Source organism: Lacerta agilis, chromosome 11 (assembly GCF_009819535.1).
Source record: "Lacerta agilis isolate rLacAgi1 chromosome 11, rLacAgi1.pri, whole genome shotgun sequence".
Taxonomy (NCBI): domain Eukaryota; kingdom Metazoa; phylum Chordata; class Lepidosauria; order Squamata; family Lacertidae; genus Lacerta; species Lacerta agilis.
In genome coordinates, this window is record NC_046322.1 from 60,679,457 (window position 1) to 60,692,371 (window position 12,915).

A 12,915-nucleotide genomic window follows, 5' to 3' on the forward strand; every position below is an offset into this window, starting at 1 on the left:
GCACGCGCCTCGCCTGCTTCATTCCTTTCCCAGCAGCGGTGCCTGAAGCGAGGCTGCAGTGGAGGAGGAGGAGGAGGAGGAGGAGGAGGAGGAGCTTCAGCAGCCTCCCTCAGCCCAGCCTAGCCGCCGTACACCACTCGCTCCTCAGGGAGCAGATCGCTGGGCCTCCGACAAAGCTGCCTTGAAGGCGGGGAGGGGCGCCAAGGACCCCCGAGGCGGGAGTGAAGGCAAGGCAGAGGGGAAAGCGCTTTCCTCGCCCCCTCATGACATCAACTTGCACGGAATCAAAATGAACAAAAAATGGCAACATCAACTTGCCATTTTATTAAAACCACAAAGCCATTTGCACTCACAGCACTGAAATATTAAAGTTTGCACATTTGCATGAGAATAAGTTTTACTCAAACAAATAGACCTTACCTCTGAGTAGACATGTCTTGGATTTGCCCATTTAATTAGGGTTTACTCAGGTTGTCCTTACCTGGGGAACTGAGTCTCCTCTCCCTTTCTGCCTCCCCCCCCCTTTTTCACCTTCTGTGGATGCCTTTCTTTCCCTCTTTCACAATCTCTATCTGTCCTCTCTTTATGTCAATTTGCCTTCTGTATAATGTACTGTACAGAAAATAAATCTGAAAATGTTCCAGCATTCTCAGAACTTAACAGAGGCCGCAGCAGTTGTTTGCTGTTGTCATAAACCCGTTTAATTTGAAGTAAGTCCCATGGGCAAATGGTAGCCAGGCAAGTGACCTACTAAGTGAGAGGGTAGGCAAGTAGACGTGTCAATGTGTAAAGCAAGTGTTGTTTACACAGAAGAAAATCCTACTGAATTCAAGTGGGTTTACTCTCAAATAAATGGGATTAGGTTTGCACTCTTGCTCCTGAATGAACAAAAGAACTGTTTGAAATTCTGCAATAGGCCTATACACTCAATGAAACTTACTCTTGAGTAAACCCACACAATCCTAAGCACATATATACTTACAAGCAAAGTATATATTTTTAAAATTATTTATTTATTTTCTTCTTAATTTTGGGGCCCCTCCAGCCCCACAAAGCTGCAGACAGTGCTGTAGAAAGGTGAAACCGGGGAGGCGGGGGAACTGGAGAGATCTTTGAACGGGGGGGGGGGGGGGCGGGGCGCACCAGATATCCTTAAGACAGCCCTGCCTCTCCCCATGTCAACCTACCTGGACCCTGCAGTCATCCGAGGCCCTTCTGCAAAGCAACACTAGAACGGGTCTCCCCCTTGTGGAATGCTCTCCCTGGTGCCTTTGTTACATATCTTTAGGTGCCAGGCAAAAACATTCCTCTTTCCTCAGGCTTTTGACTGATTAACATTCTATGTCTTTTTAAATGTGTTTGTGGGAGCGGGGGATTATTGTTCTTGTTAATATTTTATTTTGCATTTTGTGTTCTCATTTTGTACTCTTATGTTTTGGATGCTCTGTGATCTTCAGATGAAGGACAGTATAATACTACTACTACTACTAATTAGAAGGAGGAACAGTACTGCACTTCTGCCCCTGCCCTCATCTAAATGATTAGCATATATAACCGAAGAGGCAAATGTCTTCTGTTTGTGATGGGGAGGAAATTCAATTGAGTTCACATTTAAAAATGAATCTTATCAAATTCATACTTTCTGAAACAATATGCAAATCAACATTGGCAGAAATTGCAAAAATTACTCAAAGCTGCATGCAAAAATGTATTTATTAGGAGAAATACTAAAATACTGATGAATTTTTATGAGGATTTTTAAAAAATAAAAAATGCAGGTTGCTGCAGAAATGTAGAGAAATACCAGTAGATTTAAAATTAGAATAGTGAGAAAAGGAGAGAATCGAAATTGAAAGATCTTCCCATCCCTGTGACTGCCCTACACACAGCAACACATTAGTAGTGGCTGGGGAAACCCAGCCAGATGGGCGGGGTATAAATAATATGTTGTTGTTGTTGTTGTTGTTGGACTACAGTTACACGTACATAAAGGTTGGTTAAATGAGGATTATATGGGACTGAATTTGGTTCTTGGCTCACTGTTCCCCATTAAATAATTTCCTCCTCTTGGAGTCTTCTAAGCTCAAATGTCCTCTTAAAGATGTTGATATGGAGGCTCCTCTCAGCTGCATGCTGCTCATGCAGAGTATTTTTATTCTAGGAGCATGGTTGCAATTTCTAATTTTGATGTGGATTCAATGTCAGAGGCTTTGTGGCTCTTTGAAGCTATCTCCAAAGTAGTGTTTTGTATTTTCAATAGGGAGCTTCACCAGCACAGCATACAAGCCAAGAGAAAAAGAACCACCAAAACCTTGCCAGAAAATAAGTAGGTTAAATCAGGCAGATGGATGATATTTTTAAGAGGACATCCAGAGTCATGAGCGTGTTCTTTCCTTTACAAGAGTATAAAACAATGAATCAGCACACATTGAATTACTGAAACCAGTGCTTTATATGTGATTTCTGCATGCTGTATACTAGAAGCAATACAATGGAACCTTGGGTTACGTAACGTCCTCCTTACAAACGCTTTGGGTTTGAGCTCTGCTAGCCTGGAAGTAGGTCTCCTGGCAGCAAACTTTGCTCTGGGATGCGAGCGGAAATTGCGCGGCTGCAGCGGGAGGCCCCATTAGCGAAAGCATGCCTCAGGTTAAGAACGGTTTTGGGTTAAGAACGGACCTCCGGAACGAATTAAGTTCGTAAACCAAGGTACCACTGCATGTGCATTTGGATCTTGAGTAATTCTTTCCTAATCCCATATTTAGCACTGAGTAGAGTTCTGCTTTTAAGGCTTTTGTGTGTTTCTGCTTGAACAGGCAAATATATTACAAACATTAAATGACTAAACGACTAAACAACAACAAAAATGATTTTCTTAGCAATTGCTACAATCTTCTTATACCATATTATACCATCTTTGCAGAGTCAGCTCAGCTGTTAGGCAGGCTGAGGCAGCTTCCTCAGGTGGCAGAAGCCCTGAAGGTGGCAGCCCCTGCCACCTCCTCCGCTAGCCAAAATCGTGTGAGATCTTATGGAGCGCACAAGATCTCACACAAAATAGGCAAGAATTTGGTACCTATGCCAATGCCACTTCTCCATCTACAATCAGTATTTAGCTAATAAAATATTACTACTGTACTACTATTTTCTAAAGCATTATTATGTTTCCTTTAAACTGAATCAACTAAAGAGAAACTTCTCAGCCTTAACTCCAAAATGCACTGTCTTCAGAAGATCACTTTCTTCCAGTGCTTGTGAAGTACCTTCAGCTTAGTAGTAGAGCACAAGCTGTCCATGCAGGAAGGGCTGAGATGCTGGAGGTTTGGTATATATGAGACCACATAATGCTAGACTAGATGAACCACTGGTCTCACTTGATATAAGATTATAAGGATCATATAGGACCGGTGGCGGAGGAAGGCTCCACGCTACCCGGGGCGACAAAAGGAAACACCCCAGGGGCGGGACGTTGTGACGTCACATTGTGACGTCATGACGGAGTGCCTGCCACCGCTTCCGCAGCCCCCTTTCAAGCTGCAAAGTGAAAAGGCAGCTTGTGGGGCTGCCGAGTGCTATTGGTGGCTCCCTGCTGATCGCTCACGGCAGCCCCACGAACCGCCTTTTCGCTCTACAGCTCTAAAGGGGGCCGCGGTCCGAAGACGAAGTGCGCCTGCGCGAAATGTCGTGCAGGTGCATTGTCGTCGGGCTGTGCGCTGCTGCTCCTGCTGCAATGGAGTGAGCGGTGGCACGTGGGGGTGACAAGCGGCGGCCCCTCCCACCACTCTCTATTACAGATTTTCTTGATTTACAAAGGTAGTGCAATGTCTCTCTCGTATTTTTCCCATATAACATTTTTACAAGTCAGTTTCATTTGTTGAGACATTAGGAGGAAAAGGGGGAGGTGGGTGGGATGGGGAGATGGGTGGGGTGGGGTGACACTGTTTCTATTTTACTTAATATATGTAGGGTTTGGCGTCAGCATTGTTTGTGCAGGTTCTCTGTTGTTCACTTGTGTTCCTTTGGTGGTAAGAGAGGTCAGGGTTGGTGTGTAGGATGTGATTGTTCATTTGTGGTTGGCTGTGGTGGTATTTGGTTTCCTGTGTGAGTGGGGTGGGTGAGTGCTTTTGGTCAGGTTAGCCATATTGATTTGTATGCTGTCGGTAGATTTTTGTCATTGTCTTGTTGCGCTGTGTGTGTGATGAAGGGAAACCATACCGGGGTGAAGGTGTCTTCTATTTGTCCCCGTGTCAGTTTCAGGTTACTGGTTAGCTTTTCTAGTAGGGCTGTTTCCCATACTACTAGGTACAATTGGTCCATGTTTACTCCTGACAGGTCTTTCCAGTGTCTGGTTATGATGTTTCTGGCTGCTGAGAGTAGACGGATTATGAGTTCTTTGTGTTGTAAGTGGGCATCTTGGAAAATGTTTAGTAAGACCAATTCTGGGGTGATTTCTAGCACTTGCTTGGTTATCTTACCTATTTCTCGTATGGTTGTTGTCCAGAATAGTTGGATTTTGGGGCACTCCCACCACATGTGGAGGTATGCACCCTCTCCAGCATTTTGGTGAGGTTCCTGGGAGTATTAGCGCTAATTTTCTTGGCGTTAGGTACCACCTGTAGGTTAGTTTCAGGGTGAGTTCTTTTCTTTTCATTGATATGGATTTAAAGGGGGGTTTAGACCACATTCTGGTCCATTGGGTGGCGTTGATTTCATATCCTATGTCATCCTCCCATTGTTTTTTTTATTGTGTCTAGGGAGCTTGTGGGATTTTTGAGTAGTATTTTGTATATTGCTGATACCAACCCTCTGCTATGTCCCTTTGTCATTAGGATGAGGTTTTCGAAGGTTGTCAGGGGTCTAGTTGCTGCTGGTTTTACTGCTGGATTGTTTAAGAGGGCATGCAATTGGTGTTGTGCTAACCAGGGCGTTTGGGTGTCTTCTAGTTTGTCCTGTATTTCTTGTTTTGACAAAGGTTTGTTGTTTTTATAAGTCTATTAGGCGATATACCGGTAGGCCTTTGGTTTGCCAGGTTTTTATTTGGAGGTTTTGTGCTGCATGGTGGAATAATGCGTCCGGGGGAATTAGTGGGGATGGGGTTGGGGATAGTTTGCCTGTTTCTGTTTTCCATGCTTTGAACATGGTTTGTGTGTACCTGTTAAGTGTTGTGGTGATTTTTCTTTGTTTGGGAGGACTGGGTATGCTGTGGTGAAGATATTTTCAATTGTGTCCCTCTCTAGGTGTATCCATTGTTTTGTCTCATCTTCTAGTATATATTGGATTATATGGCGTATTTGGTTGGCACTGTAATATGCTTCTATGTTGGGGATTCCCCATCCTCCTTCTGAGGTGGGGAGGTGCAGGTATTTGGTGCTTATTTTTGTTCTTTTGTGTGAGAAGATAAAAGAGTGTAGTTTCTCTGCCATCTGAGAAGCTGGGTTGGGGGAATCCAGATTGGGAGGGTTTGGAGCAGGTAGGTTAGTTTTAGAAGGGTGATCATTTTGATCATGGCTATTTTGTCTGAGAGAGTGGAATTCATGTTGTTCCATATCTTTAGGTCTTTATTTGTTGCCACAGGGGCTTGTAGTTTTGGAAGTATAATTTATTGAGGTTTTTGGTTATTTGTACCCCTAGATATCTGAACTTGGTGTGACAGAGTTTTATCTTAGTGATATTAGTGAGTTCTCTTTGGATGTGAAGAGGGGTGTTGAAGCACATGGTTTCTGATTTTGCAAAATTTACTTGTAGGCCTGACACCATTGCAAATGTGTTGAGCTCTCTGATTAGGGAGGTTGCTGTGTTTAAGGGGTCTGGTGTTGTGACCAATAGGTCATCTGCAAAGAGCCCTAATTTATAGGTTCTGCCTTTTATTTCCATTCCCTTTATGTCTGTGGCTGTTTGGATTCGGATTGCACTGAACTAAGGTGTGGTGGATGGGGGGCTAGAGTTAGGTTTGGGTTAAAGAGTAGGGGATAGGTTGAAGAGAGTTTCCTATATGCAGTCATACAGGTGTTCATTTGGGGTATTTTGGACTCTTTGGTGATTAGCCGGTTGTTCCTGGGTCTCAGCTTGTGTGGAGGGCTGTGTACAGGGACAGGCCATCCCCCTTGTTGTTTGTGATAAGGGGTGTCCAGCGAGACGGTGTGGAGCGTCCTTGTGATGCCAATGTTGTGTATAAGGTTCAGAAGCAATGTTGCCAGTGTTAATAGCAGCATCATTGGTGTGTTAGGGAATGTGTGTGCGTGTGTGTGTGTGTATTGGTATGCTCTGGTGCCACTATTGTGCTGGTTAGGTATCAGATTTTAGCCTGATTATGGGTTGTGTTATGAAGGTTAGAGGAGTTTTCCCCTAGTGTGGAGTAGGGGGTTGTTGAAGGTGTGGGTTGTGGGTTGTTGGGTGATGTGGAGTGTGGTTGAGGTTGTCTGGACTGGTGTTGGAGTGGGGATTTCTGTGGGGGTGCAGTGTTGATGGTGTTAGCTGCGTTTATGACCTAGGGGGAGGGGGGAGAAGGGGGAGGGGGAGAATCACCAGTCCTGCAGTTTGGGATGTTTTCCGGTTGCTTCATTCAGTTGTGGTTGTTGTTGTGAAGTGTTGGTTTGGTTGATCTTGGCCTGGATTCTTGTGCTGAATCTTCGGTTGGATGGTTCTGTGTATGGCAGCAATTGGTTGAATCAATACGTGTTGTTGTATCACTTCCGTTGCCTCCTTTTCCTCTGCACTGTCATCCATTTGTTTGCTGTTGTTTCATCGTTGTGGCCTTGGTTGTCACTTGGTGGATTTTCCTGTTGCCATTCCGGTGGAAGGTCGAATCAGAGGTCCTCCAGTAGTTGCTTGGCTTCGGGTATGTTGGCCATGTGATGTGTTGTGCTGGTTGTTGCAATGAAGTGGAAGGAGAAGCCCCATCGGTACCTGATCCCTGCTTGCTGGAGACACTGGGTGCATGGGCGTAGGCTTTTCCTCCGATTTAGGGTGTCCTGGGATAGATCCTGTAAGACTGATATGCAGTTGTTTTAGTATTGAAGGTTGGTTGAATTTCTGAGGTTGTTCCTTATCTCTTCCTTCTTTTTGTAGTGTGCGAAGCATACAATGATGTCCCTGGGGTGGGCGTTGGGTTTCAGCTTAGCTCTTAAGGCTCTGTGAGCCCTCTCCAGGTCGTCTGTCTCGAGTGTCAGATCTGGGATTGTATTTTTCAGCCAGCGTATAATTAAGTCTGCTAGGCTTTTTTCCTCTGGATTTTCAGGAAAGTTGCGAAAGCGGATGTTGCAGCATCTACTTTGGTCTTCGAGGTCTGCTTGTTTGATTCTCATTTCTGTGTTTTCCGTTTCCAATTTGTTCAGTTTCTCTTCCGCTTGTGTGTTCTCTTCCTGGTATTCTTCAATTGTTCTCTCTTGCTTTTGGTTCTTGTTCTCTAGAACTTCCACTTTGGAGGTTAGCTCATTGATTAGTGCCTTCAGGGGAGCCATCACGGTTTCCACTGTGGCCTCCAGTGCTGCTTTTAATCTCTTTTCCACTTCCATAATCTCTTGTAGTGTTGCTGGTTGGTCGATTTCCCCAGAAACACGATGTCTTCCCAGAGGGCCTCCCTCTGGGTTCAGGCCCCCCTACAATGCACCGGTTGGGGGAGTAGGTTTGGGTCAGGCCTGCGTTTTCTCGTGCCATTCTTCTGGCCACCTCTCCCCTCCCTTGTCGGTGCCGGGTCGCAGGATCGAGGCTTCACCATCCTCAGGGCACAGCGGCACGGCGCGGTGGTAACAGCAGCGGCAGCAATGTCAACGGCAGTAGGGAGCTCGGGCTTTCCTTCCCCCAAGGGTTCTTCTCCTCTCCCTCGGGGTGGGGACGATGGGGGGGAAGGCCCCTCTCCTCCCTTTTCTTCTCTCTCCTTGGGGGCGGCTGCAAGGGCAGCGACAGCGGGGCGTCCCCCCTCGGCGTCTGGAGCACCGCCGCTCCGTGGGGCAGACCGTCCCAGGCAGCCAGGCCTCAGGGCACAGGGTCCTTCCCGGTCGCTGGGGGGATCTGGTGGCTTCCCGGTTGCTACCCCCGGTAGCCAACGGTATCTGTGTGGGGTGGTGGTCCTGGCGGCATGGAAGCCGGTCGGGTGGCTCTGACAGCGCTGACTGCCCTCAGGAGCTCTGTGGCTCCGTGCCAATCGCCATATTGCCTCGCTGGAAGTACTGCAATTTACTTTTGAGTAGAAAACCTATGATTGCGCTGTTAAGTGTTTTCCTCATCTTGTTTTTTTTTTTTTTTGTTTTAATTATGTTTATATTTAGGGGGGCTGCCTTTAATATTTAGGTGTGCCCAAAAGGCAACCTAAACATATTTTGAATGGAAGAGCATCAAGGAGAAGATAGGGTGAGACATGTGGAACTGAAGAATTCATAGAATCATAGAGCTGGAAGAGACCACAAGGGCCATCCAGTCCAACCCCCTGCCAAGCAGGAAACACCATCAAAGCATTTCTGACAGATGGCTGTCAAGCCTCCGCTTAAAGACCTCCAAAGAAGAAGACTCCACCACACTCCTTGGCAGCAAATTCCACTGTCGAACAGCTCTCACTGTCAGGAAGTGCTTCCTAATGTTTAGGTGGAATCTTCTTCCTTGTAGTTTGAATCCATTGCCCCATGCCTGGTTCTCTGGAGCAGCAGAAAACCACCTTTCTCCCTTCTCTATATGACATCCTTTTATATATTTGAACATGGCTATCATACCACCTTGCCGACGAAGGTCCGTATAGTTAAAGCTATGGTTTTCCCAGTAGTAATGTACGGAAGTGAGAGCTGGACCATCAAGAAGGCTGATCGCCGAAGAATTGATGCTTTTGAATTATGGTGCTGGAGGAGACTCTTGAGAGTCCCATGGACTGCAAGAAGATCAAACCTATCCATTTTCAAGGAAATCGGCCCCGAGTGCTCACTAGAAGGACAGATCCTGAAGTTGAGGCTCCAGTATTTTGGCCACCTCATGAGAAGAGAAGACTCCCTGGAAAAGACCCTGATGTTGTGAAAGATGGAGGGCACAAGGAGAAGGGGACGACAGAGGATGAGATGGTTGGACAGTGTTCTCGAAGCTACTAACATGAGTTTGGCCAAACTGCGGGAGGCAGTGAAGGATAGGCGTGCCTGGTGTGCTCTGGTCCATGGGGTCACGAATAGTTGGACATGACTGAACGACTGAACAACAACAACATCATACCACCCCTTAACCTTCTCTTCTCCAGGCTAAACATACCCAGCTCCCTAAGCCGTTCCTCATAAGGCATTGTTTCCAGGCCTTTGACCATTTTGGTTGCCCTCCTCTGGACACGTTCCAGCTTGTCAGTATCCTTCTTTAACTGTGGTGCCCAGAACTGGACACAGTATTCCAGGTGAGGTCTGACCAGAGCGGAATACAGTGGTACTATTACTTCCCTTGATCTAGATGCTATACTCCTATTGATGCAGCCCAGAATTGCATTGGCTTTTTTAGCTGCTGCATCACACTGTTGACTCATGTCAAGTTTATGGTCTACCAAGACTCCTAGATCCTTTTCACATGTACTGCTCTCAAGCCAGGTGTCACCCATCCTGTAGTTCTCCAATCTGTTAAGGTCATTTTGAAGTGTGATCCTGTCCTCTGGGGTATTAGCCACCCCTCCCAATTTGGTGTCACCTGCAAACTTGATCAGGATGCCCTCAAGCCCATCATCCAAGTCATTGATAAAGATGTTGAATAAGACTGGGCCCAAGACAGAACCCTGTGGCACCCCACTAGTCACTTCTCTCCAGGATGAAGAGGAGCCATTGATGAGCACCCTTTGGGTTCGGTCAGTCGGCCAGTTACAAATCCACTGAATGGTAGCACTGTCTAGCCCACATTTTACCAGCTTCTTTACAAGAATATCATGGGGCACCTTGTCAAAGGCCTTGCTGAAATCAAGATAGGCTACATCCACAGCGTTCCCTTCATCTACCAGGCTTGTAATTCTGTCAAAAAATGAGATCAGATTGGTCTGACATGACTTACTGTAAGGGGAAATATCTGTGCATCTTATGGGGCGAATGGTGGTTCCTGGAGCTGAATTGCCCAGGGGCCAAAAGAGGATCATGCTTTTTATTTTACAAAGAGAAAAGGGGGTGTTGAAAGGACCCCGCTCAGCAGTTGATCAGCAGTTGATCAGGAGAGAGATAAGAGTCCCCGGCTGCCTTTCAGCCCCGCCCTCCTTGAATGTGCTGAGGAGGGAGGTTGTTTGTTTCCCCAGCGACATGTGACTGGCTGATTAGATTATCTGTCTGGAAACTGTAGAAAAGGCTCCCTTTCCTTTGTGCTGCAGAAATGTGAGTTCAACCCAATAAAAATGGGGCTTTTCCTCTTTGCTTTTCCCCCTTTGCAAAAAAGCTGCAAAACTTTTAGCTGATCCTCAAAAAACCAGGGCTTTTCCCTTTGCAAAAAAAGCTGCAAAACCAGAGCTTTTAGAGGAGGAAAACCAGAATTTTTTTTTTCTTGTTTCCTCCTCTAAAAATGAGGTGCACCCTATGGTCCGGTGCGCCTTATGGAGCGAAAAATACAGTATTTTTCAGAAACCCATGCTGACTTTTAGTGATCACAGCGTTTCTTTCTAGGTGCTCACAGACCGTTTGCTTAATGACCTGCTCTAGAATCTTTCCTGGTATTGATGTCAGGCTGACTGGGCGGTAATTGTTTGGGTCTTCTCTTTCCCCCTTTTTGAAAATAGGGACAACATTTGCCCTCCTCCAGTCTGCTGGCACTTCGCCTGTTTTCCAGGAATTCTCAAAGATTACTGCCAGTGGTTCTGAAATTCAAAACCAAGTCATCAGACTTCTTGGGATGTCTGTCACTACCATTCCCTGATCAGTCTGTAAGATTCAGGTAGGTAGCCATGTTGATCTGACGCAGTCAAAATAAATAAAAATTAAAAATAAAAATGCTCCAGTAGCACCTTAGAGACCAACTAAGTTTGTTCTGGGTATGGCCATCTAACCTCTGCTTAAAAGCCTCCAAGGAAGGAGAGTCTACCACCTTCTGAGGGAGTCCATCCCACTGTCAAACAGCTCTTACCACCAGAAAGTTCTCCCTAATGTTTAGTCAGAATCTCCTTTCTTGCAATTTGAATCCATTAATTCAAATTTAGAACTATAAACTATGTTATTGCTTTATAAATTAGCTTTTATATTATCTAATTTTGTTCTCTTGATTTACTCAAATGGGGGCCTTCACTGAATACAGACTTAGGCTCTGCTTACCGGTATGTTCTCTGTGTAAAAAAAAAAAAAAGTTTTAAAAGTATAAATTCTTTAACAGAATTTGTATTAACTTTAGAAAGAATCCCAACAGGGGACCAAAAATAAAATAAAATAAAATTCAATGCTTGCTTGCAGTGCCTTCTGTTGATACAACTTGCATTTTGATTTCCAAGCCAGTTGATTAATAGTAAGTGGCATAGCAAATATAACCTGTACATTTTCAAGGCCTTACTTCTGCAAAGGTAACTCATACAGCTGGTCTACCCATGTGAGTAATGTAATGTTAGGACTGCAGCTCACAGAAGACTGCAAATATTTAGGTTATGAAAAAAATATTCTTGAAGAGCACACGCTGCTCACAGAAGCAGGGAGGCTCTAGAGCTTGTGACAGATCACAGGCTTGTATGCAGAGGGCCTCATGTTTAATCCCAAGCATCTACAGTGAAAAGGACCAGGTAGCGGGTGATACGAAAGGCCAGAATACAGGAGAGACTGACCTGGCGAAAGGCCGCTTCCTATGTTTCTAGCTGATCTTTTGACATTACAGTGCTCACAGGAGGGGACTGGTCCTGGACTTGTGCCAATAAGCCCTGGGAATAACATTTGTACTGGCTCTAGAGTTTTTTCCTGACTAAACCAATTGCTGCACATGTATTTGGCAAGCACTCAGTAGGCTATTCTTCAAATCTACTGTGTTCTGTACCTTCTCTGTATTTACTAAGGAGCAAATGAGACTCAACTGAATGAGCAAAAGGTAGTTCTCTATGTGTTGTATTCAGGAGCAGGAAATTAACTGTCTTCTCATCTTATTAAATAGAATTCCAAATATTCCTCTTTAATTAAGGGGTAGAGGAAGATTGTTCCTGTGGGGATATTCTGCTGCAAAAGAAGAAAGAAACAGGAGGCTTCACATTTATAAACATGAAAAGTACATGGTCCAGTGATATGGGTTCCAAATATTCCCTCTCCTTGGGGACAAACTACCTGTTTATTTAATATGTCTGCTTTGTGTTTTGTTAAAAATAGCTATGGGGAAACCTGATTAGTGTGCAGAAAGAGAGGATTCCCCCCTTCCTCCCTATGCTGCTGTCTCAGTGAAATATCTCTCCGAGTAGCTATTTGTGGTGGAGGGAGACTTGGTATTGGCATCAATAGCATATGGCTTTGATTAAACAAAGATTTCTTGATTGTTATATGAATGTGCTACATGGTTTAGCCAATTCAGGGACAACTCTATGTAAAATAAAAAGAAATAACCCTATAGTAAACAATTTTATTCAATAAAGGGTTCTTCAGTACCAGGTGCTAGTCGTGCTTTTACAGAGCAATCTTAGGGGAAGGGAGAGACAAAATTTGCATGTCTATACCCTGTCCCCTCCCGTGATAAATAAGACACAAGACACCATGAATAAGGTTAAATGGGCAAGAAAAGGCCACAACTTTATTGGTAACGGATGTTGAGTGGTATTGCAGTGGCGGAGCTAGGCTCCGCGGCACCCGGGGCGGCAAAGGAAACGCCCCGGGGGCGGGGCGTCGTGACGTCACATTGTGCCGTCACGATGCCCCGCCCCCGGGGCGTTTCCGGGAGTGCCGCCGCCGCTTCTGCAGCCCCCTTTTAAGCCGAAGAGCCCGCTTTAAAGCTCTGCGGCTCAAAAGGAGGCTGTGGAAGCGGCGGTCC